Genomic DNA, 12,054 nt, shown 5'->3' with positions numbered 1-12,054 from the left:
GTAACATCTACTTAGTGGCCTCAATGTGCGCCCAGACAATAATGAGCTGGTTATCAAGCTTTGACGGGGACTCGCACATCGAGTTCTAGAACATTACAAATGGACGACATGATAGATGCCCTGCATGACATAAGCTATGGAGTAGATGATCATGATTTGGAGCACAAAACGACCCAAAAAATAGAAGACATCAGGCGAAGTGTGGAGCATGCTTCTCGAGAGGAAAAAGAGCTACATAGGCTTGCCCGTTCTACAACTTTACACTTTTCCGTGCCTCTCCGTGTATTGAGCTTGCAAAATCAATATATGGGTGGTCTGACAAGCGTTTCAAAACTTATGGGGTATGTGTCTCTTCCCCTCTCTATGTTTCACATGCTTGCATGAATGTCTTATCTTTCTCCTTTACTAATCATTTTATTATATCATACATGTTATTGATGAAGGATAAAATTCTACCAGAAGACAATGAGATGCCTTTGAATCGTGTGCAAGCAAAATCAATGTTGCACTCCATAGGGATGGACTATAACACATGCCATGCTTGTACGAAGAATCATATTCTCTTTCGGCAAGAGTACGCCACTCTTCACTCATGAGTGTCCAGTGTGGTTCATCGAGATATAGGTAAGATGTCCAAGGAAAAAGGGTCCCTACTAAAGTCTTATGACATTTCTACATCATTCCATGTATTTAAATAATGTTCAAATGCAAATCCATTACATCTTTAATGACTCGACATATCGGAACACCAGATCCACAAATGACGTTATGCGTGTGTCCATTGATTCTTCAGCATGGAGGCAAATTGAAGTGAAATGGGTGGACGAAGAGCCTCATCACATTCGTACTATTGAGATGTCAAGCTCAACGTGAGCTAACACTCACAAGGCGCCTGCATGACCGTTTGACATTTATATCACTGGTGGTAGCTGGCCCTGACATATCTTTGCCAGAGATTATACAGCTGGACTACACCAACTAGTCCACACCTACCCACTCACTTAGCATATTCACATTATGGACCGCTTATATATACTCTATTATGTGTGTTAGTCACTTTATCTCCTTTGTAGACCTCTTTTGTTGTGTGAAGAAGAAGAAGATTTTTTAGCCTCTCACCTTGTGTGTTCTCTTCTAGGATTTGTGTGAGTGTGTGTGTGCTTGCAAGAGCTCAAACTCTTCTCTCACCGTGTGTGTTCTCTTTTAGGATTTGTGTGAGTGTGTGTGCGCTTGTTGCAAGAGCTCAAGCTCTCTTCTCCCCTACATCTTTTCATGGTATCAGAGCCTGGTTCATGCTAAGGGCTGAGTGACAAGCAAGAGAAGCACATGAAGTGGTACAAGGGTAAGAGCTTCATCTACTCTTCCCCCTTTGTGTTAGCTACTACACCCTTGTCAGGAGCTCTTTGGGAGACACCAAAAAATTCTAATTGAGGAGCTTTCTTCACGGGAGCAGAGATACAGGGCAACTATATTGTCCATTGGAAACTGTGTTTTGGTTCGCAGGCACTCACGGGCACTGCTGGTAAGTTTTGATTCTTTGTAGAACTCTGGTTTTGGAACAGCAAGAAGGGCGATTAGTTGTGTAGACACTGTGTGTACTACAAAGAGGTCACAAAGTTGCCATTGGGTGTATGTATGAAAATTGAGATCACTGGTTGTGACAGTTTGGGTGCAGTATAGTACCGTTGTTATAGAGAATACAACAGTTTGTGCAAGTCAAACAAGAGTGCTATTTTTGGTAATTTTATGTTGCATACAAGATGTCGAATGATGGAATAAACCAGATTGTTGTAGAGAAGCTTGACAAGAACAACTTCCATTCTTGGAGGTCTAGATTTACAAGTTTCCTAATGGCGAAAGGTTACTGGGACTATATTGAAGGTGAACATGTGGAGGCACCGGAGATACCAGAGATTAATCTAACTGCTGCATATGTAAAAGAATTCAAGGATTGGAATCAAGGAGCAAGGAAAGTCATGTATTGGCTTTCTATCAGTATATAAGACACCATGATTAGACATATACAGGATGCCAAGTCACCTAAGGAGGCATGGGATACCTTGGTGAAGCTGTATGAAACTAACACCAAGGCACGAAAGATTCAGTTGAAGAATGAGCTTCATACTGTGGAGAAGAAAAATATGTCTGTGAATGATTATGGTTTGAAGATCAAGGGCATTGTGGAATCCCTTGCATCAATTAGTGTTTTTGAGATGATAAGGGGGAAGTGTCTATGTGGTCTTAGGCCACAATACAAGGCGTTCAAGATGTCTATTCAAACTCGAGAACATTTTCAACTTCATAGATTTGGTGTCAATGCTAATCATTGAAGAGAAGAATTTGGGTGAAGATCAACAGACCTCATCACAAAACAAAAACAATTTAGAGCAGTAGGCCTTCTACACAAGTGTAGGTAGAGGATGAGGTAGAGGTCATGGATGTGGCCAAGTGGGTGTCTGAATAGGCAATCAGAATTATGGTCTCAGCAGCAGCAGCAACCATCCCAAGATTCGCAAACAACACACATGTGGAAGAGGCCAATTTAGAGGCATGGGAAGTTAAAGAAATCGTGGTAATTGGCAAAGGTAGCATAATGATACACGAGGTTGTTTTTACTGTGGGGTAAGCCTGGACATGTGCAGACAGATTGCTATAAGAAGTAGAGTGACATGCAAAATGAAAAAGACAACTATGCATCCTCTAGGGGAAATAATGTGGATAATGAGAGGTTGTTTGTTATGCAACATGTGGTTAATGTTGTGTCTGGAAATGATGTAGCAGCATGTAAGGATGATGTATGGTATGTTGATTCAGGTGCTTCGAACCACATGACAAGTCATGGTGGTGAGTGGTTCAAGGAAATAACAAGTCTTGAAAGACTAGATTTTGTTGAAACAGGGAATGACACTGCTCATCTGATTGCCCATGTTGGAGATGTGCCATTGTCTATGTGCAAGATGGTAAGGTGAGTACCTTGAAGTTGTACATCATATTTTGAACATTATAAAGAATTTGGTTTCTATGAGTAGGGTTTGAAGGTCTAGTTTCTGTTATGTAGAAGACTTTAAAGATAAGTGCAGGTTGGTTGCAAAAGGTAACAGAGTGGGAAGAATGTTTACATTGAATGTAAATATGCCTGAAGTGAGTGATGGAATGTTTGCAAATGGTTCAGGAGTTGTTGTAGATACATACATTTGGCATAAGAGAATTGGGCATGTAAATGTGCAAAGAATGAAGTCTATGATGCAAACTAAAGAAATTGTGACAGGGATGCCTAAGTTTAAGGTTGAAGGTATGTAGAAAGTATGTGAAGCATGTCAATTTGGAAAGCAAACAAAGCATGTATTTCCACATGATATAAATGTGAGTAGGAATGTACTAGATGTTGTGCATTCAAAAGTATAGAGTCTTGTGCGAAGACTATGCCTATGGGTGGCTGTAGGTACTACGTAACATTCATTGATGAAAACCACATGAGGAAAGTGTGGGTATATTTCATGAAGGAGAAGAGTGAAGTGTTCATTCATTTCCCTGATCGTCCTCACAAAATTTTCCTACTTTGTTGATAGGAACTGGCATAACATGCTTTGTCTCAGGGTGTATAGTACAATGATGGTGACCCTTTTGTAGAAATACCTACTCTGACAAACATGTGGCAATATCATTCCACAACTCAGGTCGAAGCTTTATCAAATCAAGCAAAGGTAAGGTACAAGCCACTGGTGCTGACAAAATAGCTTGCACGATACCCATATCCATCTCCTTTGTCAACCTTCTATGCATGGAGGGTATCCTCAAGGTTTGAGAACAGTTCTCATATTCTCCCAAATATGATGGTAAGGTTTTCATTGTATGCTTACTTCTAGGAGAAACAATTGTTTGAACTTCCTCCTGGATATTTGGGTGTCTAAAGTTGTTTTCTGTGCTCCTAGTAAAATCCACCTCAGAGAATGGAGGTGAAATAATAGAGGACATATTCTCATTAACTTTCTCATGAACTGCTGCCCACATCTCATTTACCATGTCCTCGTTAGCATCAATAACTTCATCATTGCATGGGAAGGCAAGGCTAGGTGGTGGCAGAATACCTTCTTTCAATGGGATGGTAATTGGTGCAGACTTCTCGCTATGAGATTGTGAGATGAGCTCACTTTTCATTTCCCAACTTGATGACACTTCTGGTATGGTTTCTAATGTTGGCTTAAGAGAGGTTGGGCCCCGAGGGATAGGTGGAGGTGGTCCCTCAAGTATTGATTGAGCTTCCCTAATGAGTTGTTGATGTATAGCTAGATTGATCTTCTCCTCACGAGGATTTGAGTATTCTTGAAGCTTCTTGGGTAGCTCAGATAAAGCTGCAATGCGACTTCTATGAGCATCGATGATGGCATCTAGAGTCTCGTTCACCTCATCCACAAAAACAGAACCCCCAGAACTATCCTCGGTTGTACTAGCCTCATCTTGTTTAGCACTAGGCCCAGGTTGGGGTTGATGCTCCTCATGCACTTCTTGGGATGTAAAAGTTTGATCCCTCATGTTTTGTTTAGAGACTTCTTGAGAAATAGTGGATGCACTCTTAGTTTGCTTGTTGCGGTTCTTTTTCCTCCTAGTGGTCCTTTTTCTATTGGAATGTAGGGTCTTGTCCAGTAGATTTGCCTTTGCATCCCTAGTTCGAGGTGTCTCATCAGTCTGCATTTCGGCATTTTGTGTCTGTGATCTAGTCATGACTCTAAGTGGCACGACATCCTCATTCTCTGATGAAGGTGGCGATGGAACTGCCCCTACAAAGTTGAGTGAGACCTTTGGTTGAGAGGTGCCTTCCTCATGTGGTTTCAGCAAACAATCCTTTGGGAAGTGTTCGACACAACACCCTAGACAATATCTTTCAATTGGTAGAAACTGTGGTACTGTTGTATTGGATCGAGCTGCTTGCCTTGAGCGATGTGGACAATCACGAGCCCAATGGGGTTCTCCGCACTCATAACAGGGGCCCATTAGTTTGGCTTCTACTTTCCTTTGCTGCCATTGACCTCAGGGACCTGGAGTCCTAGGTTGGTAGCCGCCTAGCAACATCAAAGAATTTTGTTCCCCTGGTTGAGCCTCCCCACAGTGCTTGGCTTGTATATGCGGGACTTTCAAAGAGATTTTCCTTGGATGAATATGATGCATATTCCTCCTCCACATAGCCTGGGTTTACCAAGTCTCTACACATATTTGAATTGTCGTAGTCAACAACCCTCACAGGAGCAGTCCCAGGAGCAGGAGGTTGAGCTCCCAGAATAGGTCGTGCTTGCTCTTGTGCCATCGGTGGCTTACGTTCAAAATTAGTATACTGTTGATGCATTTGTAGAGTCACTCCACCCCTTTGCTGCTCACGCTCCTGTCTCATTCTTGCAATGCGAGGACATTCCTGTGTGGTGTGGGTAAAGTTCCAAGCACAGGCCTGGCACCACTTCTTTGTGGGTTGGTTTGTGACTAGAGGAGAAAAGGTATTACATTCTTCGGTTTTATGGTTACCGCCACATGCTCCACAAAGATGAGGACCTGTAGGTAGTAGTCCTCATTCGCTGTTGCTGTTGTTGTGGCTGCATGGGTGGGCAATAGGTTTGTCCCAATCTCCTTAGTACTAGGTTAGCTATCTGGTCTGGATTTACTAGCGCACTAGACCCTGAACTTTGGTCATCACCCCACTGATCTCTAGGTTTCACCTCACGGCCAGTACCATCTTGGAATTTGAAGTTATCGGTGAAATCCATAGCATCATGGCAACACTCATTGAAATTTGTATGCTTCTTTGCATAGAGATGTGTATGCAGTGTTGAATTTTTGAGTCCTTTTAAGAAGAGAGAAATTAATCGACTCTGGGTGGGCTTCTCATCTTCTGGGCAACGATTAATGTACTGCTTCATCCTATTTACACAATCTCTAACACTCTCAGTCTCGCCTTGCTTGAAAGAGTAGATGTTTGCTACCGTGTCATGTTGAATCCCCATCAAGGAAAAAGCAGCAATGAATCTCTCTTCCAGAACTCGTAAAGAAGATTTGTCTGAAGCCTCTAGTGCCTGAAACCAAGCAAGGGCCTTTCCCTCAAGAGTGAACCCAAATCCTTCAATTTGTGTATGCTTATCACTTGCTCAGCTCGAACTGCTTGCCTAAATGCTGCTACATGGTCATATGGATCTCCCGACCCTTCGTACTTCTTTACCAATTTCTGAAGAGTTGATGGCCTTACTTGTCTTGAATACTCATCATAGGGCCTACGGCCTCTCACTCTTAGTGGGAATTGTTCCTCTCTTTGGTAAGATGGTCCACATGCATCCCAAATTGGTGTGGGTCCCCTATTACCTGCCTCACCAACCCCCTCCAAAGATCTTGTTACCCGCATTTCAAGAGGTGCATTTATGGGAGGCCGAGTTGGCTCCCCTACCCTCCGATTGTCATAGTGAGAGAAACGTTATTGTGGTGTGAGCTGTGGCACTTTTGGTGTAGGATAATATCTTGGTGCTAGAGTTGGGCTACTTTTTTAGTGGTCCACTTTGATGTTGAGGGTCCCTCTCTAATGAACTCTCGTAGGGGAGGAGCAGCAGTTTCTCCAAGAAAGGCTGTCTCTCTTGGTTTAGCTGTATTTGTTGAGAACACTTCCATGAATAATGGTTGTCCTTTCCACGTGAGCTCCTGAATCTCCTTCCAATCTAAGGTTCGGTATTCATTGGGCCCATTTATCAACGATTCGGTTCTTGTATTCTGCAAACTTCTCGACTACCACCACAAGTGCTAGAGGGAGATCTAGCTCTGGCAATCTAGTTGTGGCGTAATATCCTTCTAAAGAGTCCTTATAGACCTCTTGAAGTGGGTCATCCTGTAAGACCTTTGTCACTGGAATTTGTCGTACAAACTCCCATTGGTTCTCAGCCCCCTGATCCATTTTGCTCTTGCCTTTCCTATCCCTTTCCAAATTTAGATCTACAAGAAGTAAATCATCTATGGATGGCTTTGAGGACTGGGCATTGGATGGTCCAACCATGTCCGGCTCAATGAGCCAATCATCTCTAGACTCCCTTGCTCTGGAAAGCTTTGATAAGTCTAAGAACTCGCTTTTAGAGAGCTCCCCTAATTTGTCTACATTCTCTGGATGATAGGTGACTTCGTAGCGAACACCATCTCCACCCATGTACATGTTACCCTGGTCATTGACTAGAGGTGCTCTATCAAGTTCTGAGAAAAAGTCTGCGATCTTAACAAGATACCGTTGTTGTGGATCCCTAAAGATCTCAGCTCCTTGAGCATTCGTGTAGACATATTGAAGTCTCACATTGAGTGGTAACCCAATGGTGTCGGCTTCAAATGGATTAAAAGATCTTGTGGGTGTCCTATTTGGGGCTAAGGGATGACTGTTTGACGGCCCTAGATTGTCCATGGACAATGAGCTAGTTGTTCTGAAAAAAGGGTATCAGATTGGGATTCGAAAAAGGTTTCAGCAATATCTACCAAATTTCCTACCGATTGGGTCCAACTTTCCTGCGTAGGTACTCTAGAAGGTGCCCTAGGCCCTATGGCAGTGTCTATATAACGTCACGACCGCAAGTGCATAAGGTCAAATTTTAAGATTTTTTTTAAATATATATATATATGTTTATGTATATATATATATATATATTTTTAAACCCTACCTAACCACTAAATGCAACTAACCTGAATATGTGTGTAAATACCTATCCTATTTTTTTATTTTTTTATTTTTTTATTTTTTTATTTTTTTAAGTTTTTACTAATTACACAAAAATACTAATTATGCACAAAATTACAAAAATTTAAAAAAAATGCAAGTTACACTAATTATACAAAAAATTTATAGAAATTTAAAAAAATACAGATTATGCAAAAAATATGGACTCCTAAAAAAAACACATAATTTACAGATTTTTTTTTAAAATTTTTCTTTTTTAATTATTTTTATTGTTTTTTTCTTTTTCTTTTTATTTATTTTTAGTTATTTTTTTTATTTTGTTTTTTTTAATGCAAAAAAAACTAAAAATTACCTAGTATGCAGAAATTACAGATTTTTTTTATTTTTTATTTTTTAAAAAAACTAAAGACTAACACAACAAAAAAACAAAAAACAAAAAATAAAAAATAAAAAAAATAGAACACTTACCTTTTTGGGCCGGCCCTTATCGTCTTCCGAATTCCTCGCCGGCCACCTCACCTCCTCGCTTCCACAGCTGGCGAAGCCTTATCTTCTTCGGCCTTCTGCTTCGTTCAACTCCGGCCACCCCTCACCACCGCCTTCGCTTCAGCCACCACCGCTTCACCTTCGCCGGCCACTCCTCAGCTGCAACAGTCGACCTTCGCTGTGCAGTCCGTCCTCTTTGCACCTTCGCCGGCCTCTGGCTTCTTCACGCCTCCTTGCACAAAGCCCACTTCACCTCCTCGCTCTCTTTTGCTGCTGCGCCTCACCTTCTTCCGCCAGCTGCCTCCTCTTCCTCCCACAGCCAACAGCTGAAGTCGCCCCAGATGCAGTCGCCTTAGCACCTGTCTCGCCGCCTTCGCTTTCTTGGCCTTCAGCCACATGGCCTCTCTTCGCCTCCTTCTGGCCCCGCCGGTCGACCTTCGCCTCACAGCCTCTCTGGCCTTCGCTCGTGCCCAGCTCTTTCCACGCAGCCGCCCTGCAGAGCCGGCCACTTCACCACCTTGCTTCTCAGCTGCAGTCACCTTCGAACCGAGCTCTTGCCGCCTTCGCAACCTTCTCCTTCTATTTTCGCCTTCTCGCTCTGCCGGCCCTTTTTTTTTCGCTTCCTCGCCTGCGTCTACCACCGCCGGCCTGCCTTCGTCAACCTTCGCCTTCTTCTTCGCGGCCCTTAGCTGCAGCAGCCGGTCAACTTCTTGCTGCCGGCCTTTGCGCCCCTTTGCAGCTGCTCGTCGGCCCTCACCTTCTTCTGCAGTTGATGCCCGGCCAGCTCTTCGCCACCAGTCAACTCGCCGGTGGTGTGTTTTTTTTTAAAAATATAACAAAAATAAAAAGTAAAATTTGTGATCTCTCTCCTCCTCTTTTTTTCCTCTCTCCCTTAAGCAGCCTTCACACTTGAGAGCCTATGGAGCTTGCATAAGCTATGGAAGAGCTTAGCAACGCACCCAATAGCATTCCGCAATGCTCCATGAGAGCTACAACCCATCACAATGCATGGTTTCTTTGTGTGTTTTAAAAAAATCTATATAACAAAAATAAAAAAATAAAATTTGCTACCTTATCCGGCCCCTCCTTTGTCTTTGTAATCTACCTTTTTTCTCTTCTAATCACTAGCTCCGAGATTCCACACTCGTGCTAACCCTAAACCTAAAAACAAAAAGAAATAGTGGTAGTAATGTAAGCTTCTCAATCGGTTTTGAGTTTTTTCCCTGGGCAACGGTGCCAATGGAGAGGAGGAAACTCTCTCACTTGTAGCATGAGTAGTATGATCCGTGTGTAGCTCAATCCAATGGGATTTGCATCCCTTTCGGAGCTAGGGATTCAACTCGTACCGGTGCACAAAAGCTTATCCACAAATGGAGAGAATGCTAAGAACACCACTACCTTGACATAGACTTAACACACACACAAGCTCAATCTTGCCATTGCTCATTCATTCATCATCCCACTCATTCATGCATCCAATACAAGAAGAAAGCTAAGCTAATGCATACACAAGCTCAAAGCATACTTCATTCTCAAGCACTTACTTCCCTAGCATGCTCTCAAACCTTGAAGCTATCAACAAAGAAACATGCACACTAGAGAATAGACATGAGAAGAGAGACAAACATCATCTCATTACATTGAATTAAAAAAAGAGCATTGCTCATACAATAATGTAGATGGGGAGAGAGAAGAGCTTGCACCTCTATGAACAAGAGGGAGAGCTAGTCTCAAGAGAGCTCAAGCATAAGTTTAGCCCAATGTGTCCATAAGCTCTCAAATGAGCCACTTTTTATACTAAAACTCTAAAACTCCCAAAACTTCCCATGTGGGATTATTCTCAAGCCCACTCCCACACTCATCTACAACTTGGAACTCTTTACAAGAGCCCTAAATAAGAATGTCAAGTCTCTTGTTTTCCTGCTTGCATCTTTGTGTTGCATCCTTGCATTGATCACCACTCGTCACGCAACAACCTACATCATTAGTGGCAAAGGTGGTTTTACTCTGTTGGGACAGGTTACATTTGGTTGTGGGGTTTCTATCTCTTTCTTAACACTAAAATAGATTGAGGTATTGGTGGCTAAGGAGACAGTGATGGACATGCTACGTAAAGAATCAAAGAACTATGACTTTGACTTTGGAGACTTGAAGATGTTGGATCTTTTGAATTTGTTCATGCCCTTGTCTGATAGAAGAAGAATCGAGAGATGTATGGAGGAGGGAAAGAGATGTCCACAATACAGTGCAGAAGGTCTAGAGGCCATTTTAGATTTAAAGAATAAATTAAAATACCCATTTGTTCATAGTATACTTTTCCCTGTGTAGCTAGAGGTTAAGCATCAACCTCATGTGTTTAAGATGTTTGTTTTGGTCCCAAAAGTGGTTTAGATTTGGTGAACAAGATGAGGCCAAAAGGAGATTTGGCAAGGATGTGGGTCCACTTTGATCATGTGCATGGAGTGCCTTGTTGACTATGGGTGCTCATGTGTATGACCCTTTCATTAGAGAGCTTTTGCCTATAAACGACCTGTGCGTTTAAAGTTGAATATATAAATGCATAGATGGACATAAGATTTTTGAACTTCAACATCTATAAACCAAGATGCAAAATCATAAAACAAAATTCACATAGCTATTCGCTTTCCTTGAATATCTAATTTAGATGCTGCCAAAGTACATACTTGCAGACTAATGCTATGCAAATGCCAAAATTTAAACTATCATGTAGTTCAAATGTTTAAATGAGACCTATGGCCTGACCAACATTGGAACACATCCACCTTTATCATAGTGCTTGTTGTTGGTGAATAAAATCATGAATTGTAGCATCTCAGTTGAGGACCTAAAGGAAAACAAAGTATAAATGTTTGAAAGGGACATAGGTTGGTCACTTTGCATCTTAAATTTGGAAGTCTTGTTGAAGTTCATAGTGGATCAAAGACAAGCATCAACATGGTGGATTAAGCCTAAGCATGTACATAATTAAGTGATTAAAAATATACAAAGTAATTAGTAAATGACCATCGTAATGATATAAAATATGAGTCCTTTTTTCGTGAATGTGAGCCTCATTATATAGGCTTTGAGTACATTTGATTAGGTAACCCTAATCTTTCTTAAATCACTAATGATATGCTTCCACATTCTCTCCCTAATTCTAGCCCGTAAAATGAATTATCAACTAGCTATATTCTCTCTCCCATGATCACTCACCTACCTGATTCCCTCGAGTTTCTTCCACCTACTTGGATGAATCCTTTTGAGAGTTTACCACTTGGTGATTACAATTTTTACCTTTGCACACATTTCCCCTAAGTTTATGCTTCATATATTATCCCCCATCCCCATGTATTCATCAATTTTATCTAGTAATATCTCCCATCCCCATGTATTCATCAATTTTATCTAACAATATCTCCCTCAAATTGATGATGCACAACCCTGGCAATAGTCCATGGGAAGCTTCATGGCTTTCCCACTCTCAACAATGACAACACCTATGATCCCATCTTAAACTCACTCTAGTTGCATTGGCTAGTAGACTCCTAAGATATCATGCCAATTTTGGTCTATTGGTGTGTACAAAAAGAGAGGATACAATTGGCATAAATGATTTACATATGAGTTAGGATCCATGCGAGCACTACGAGGGCCCAATCACTGTCAACAAAATTGGTCTCATGAGAGACCACAACATCAACAAGTTTTTCTTCATCTTCTTCCTCTACTAGGTTTGTAGATAGCCTCTTCTTGGTGTGACAATCTCTCTCGAAGTGTCTAGGCTTACCAACAGAAGTGGTACTCCCCTTTGTCTTTGAATGTTGACTTCGATAAAGTGCTACTTTGCGAAGTACGCCTCATCTTGGAATATAGGCAAAGTG

This window comes from Cibotium barometz, chromosome 11, assembly GCF_041138505.1.
Source record: "Cibotium barometz isolate CiBa-2024 chromosome 11, ASM4113850v1, whole genome shotgun sequence".
Lineage (NCBI taxonomy): Eukaryota > Viridiplantae > Streptophyta > Polypodiopsida > Cyatheales > Cibotiaceae > Cibotium > Cibotium barometz.
The sequence above is the reverse complement of the archived record's forward strand: the minus strand, read 5'-3'. Positions refer to the sequence as shown.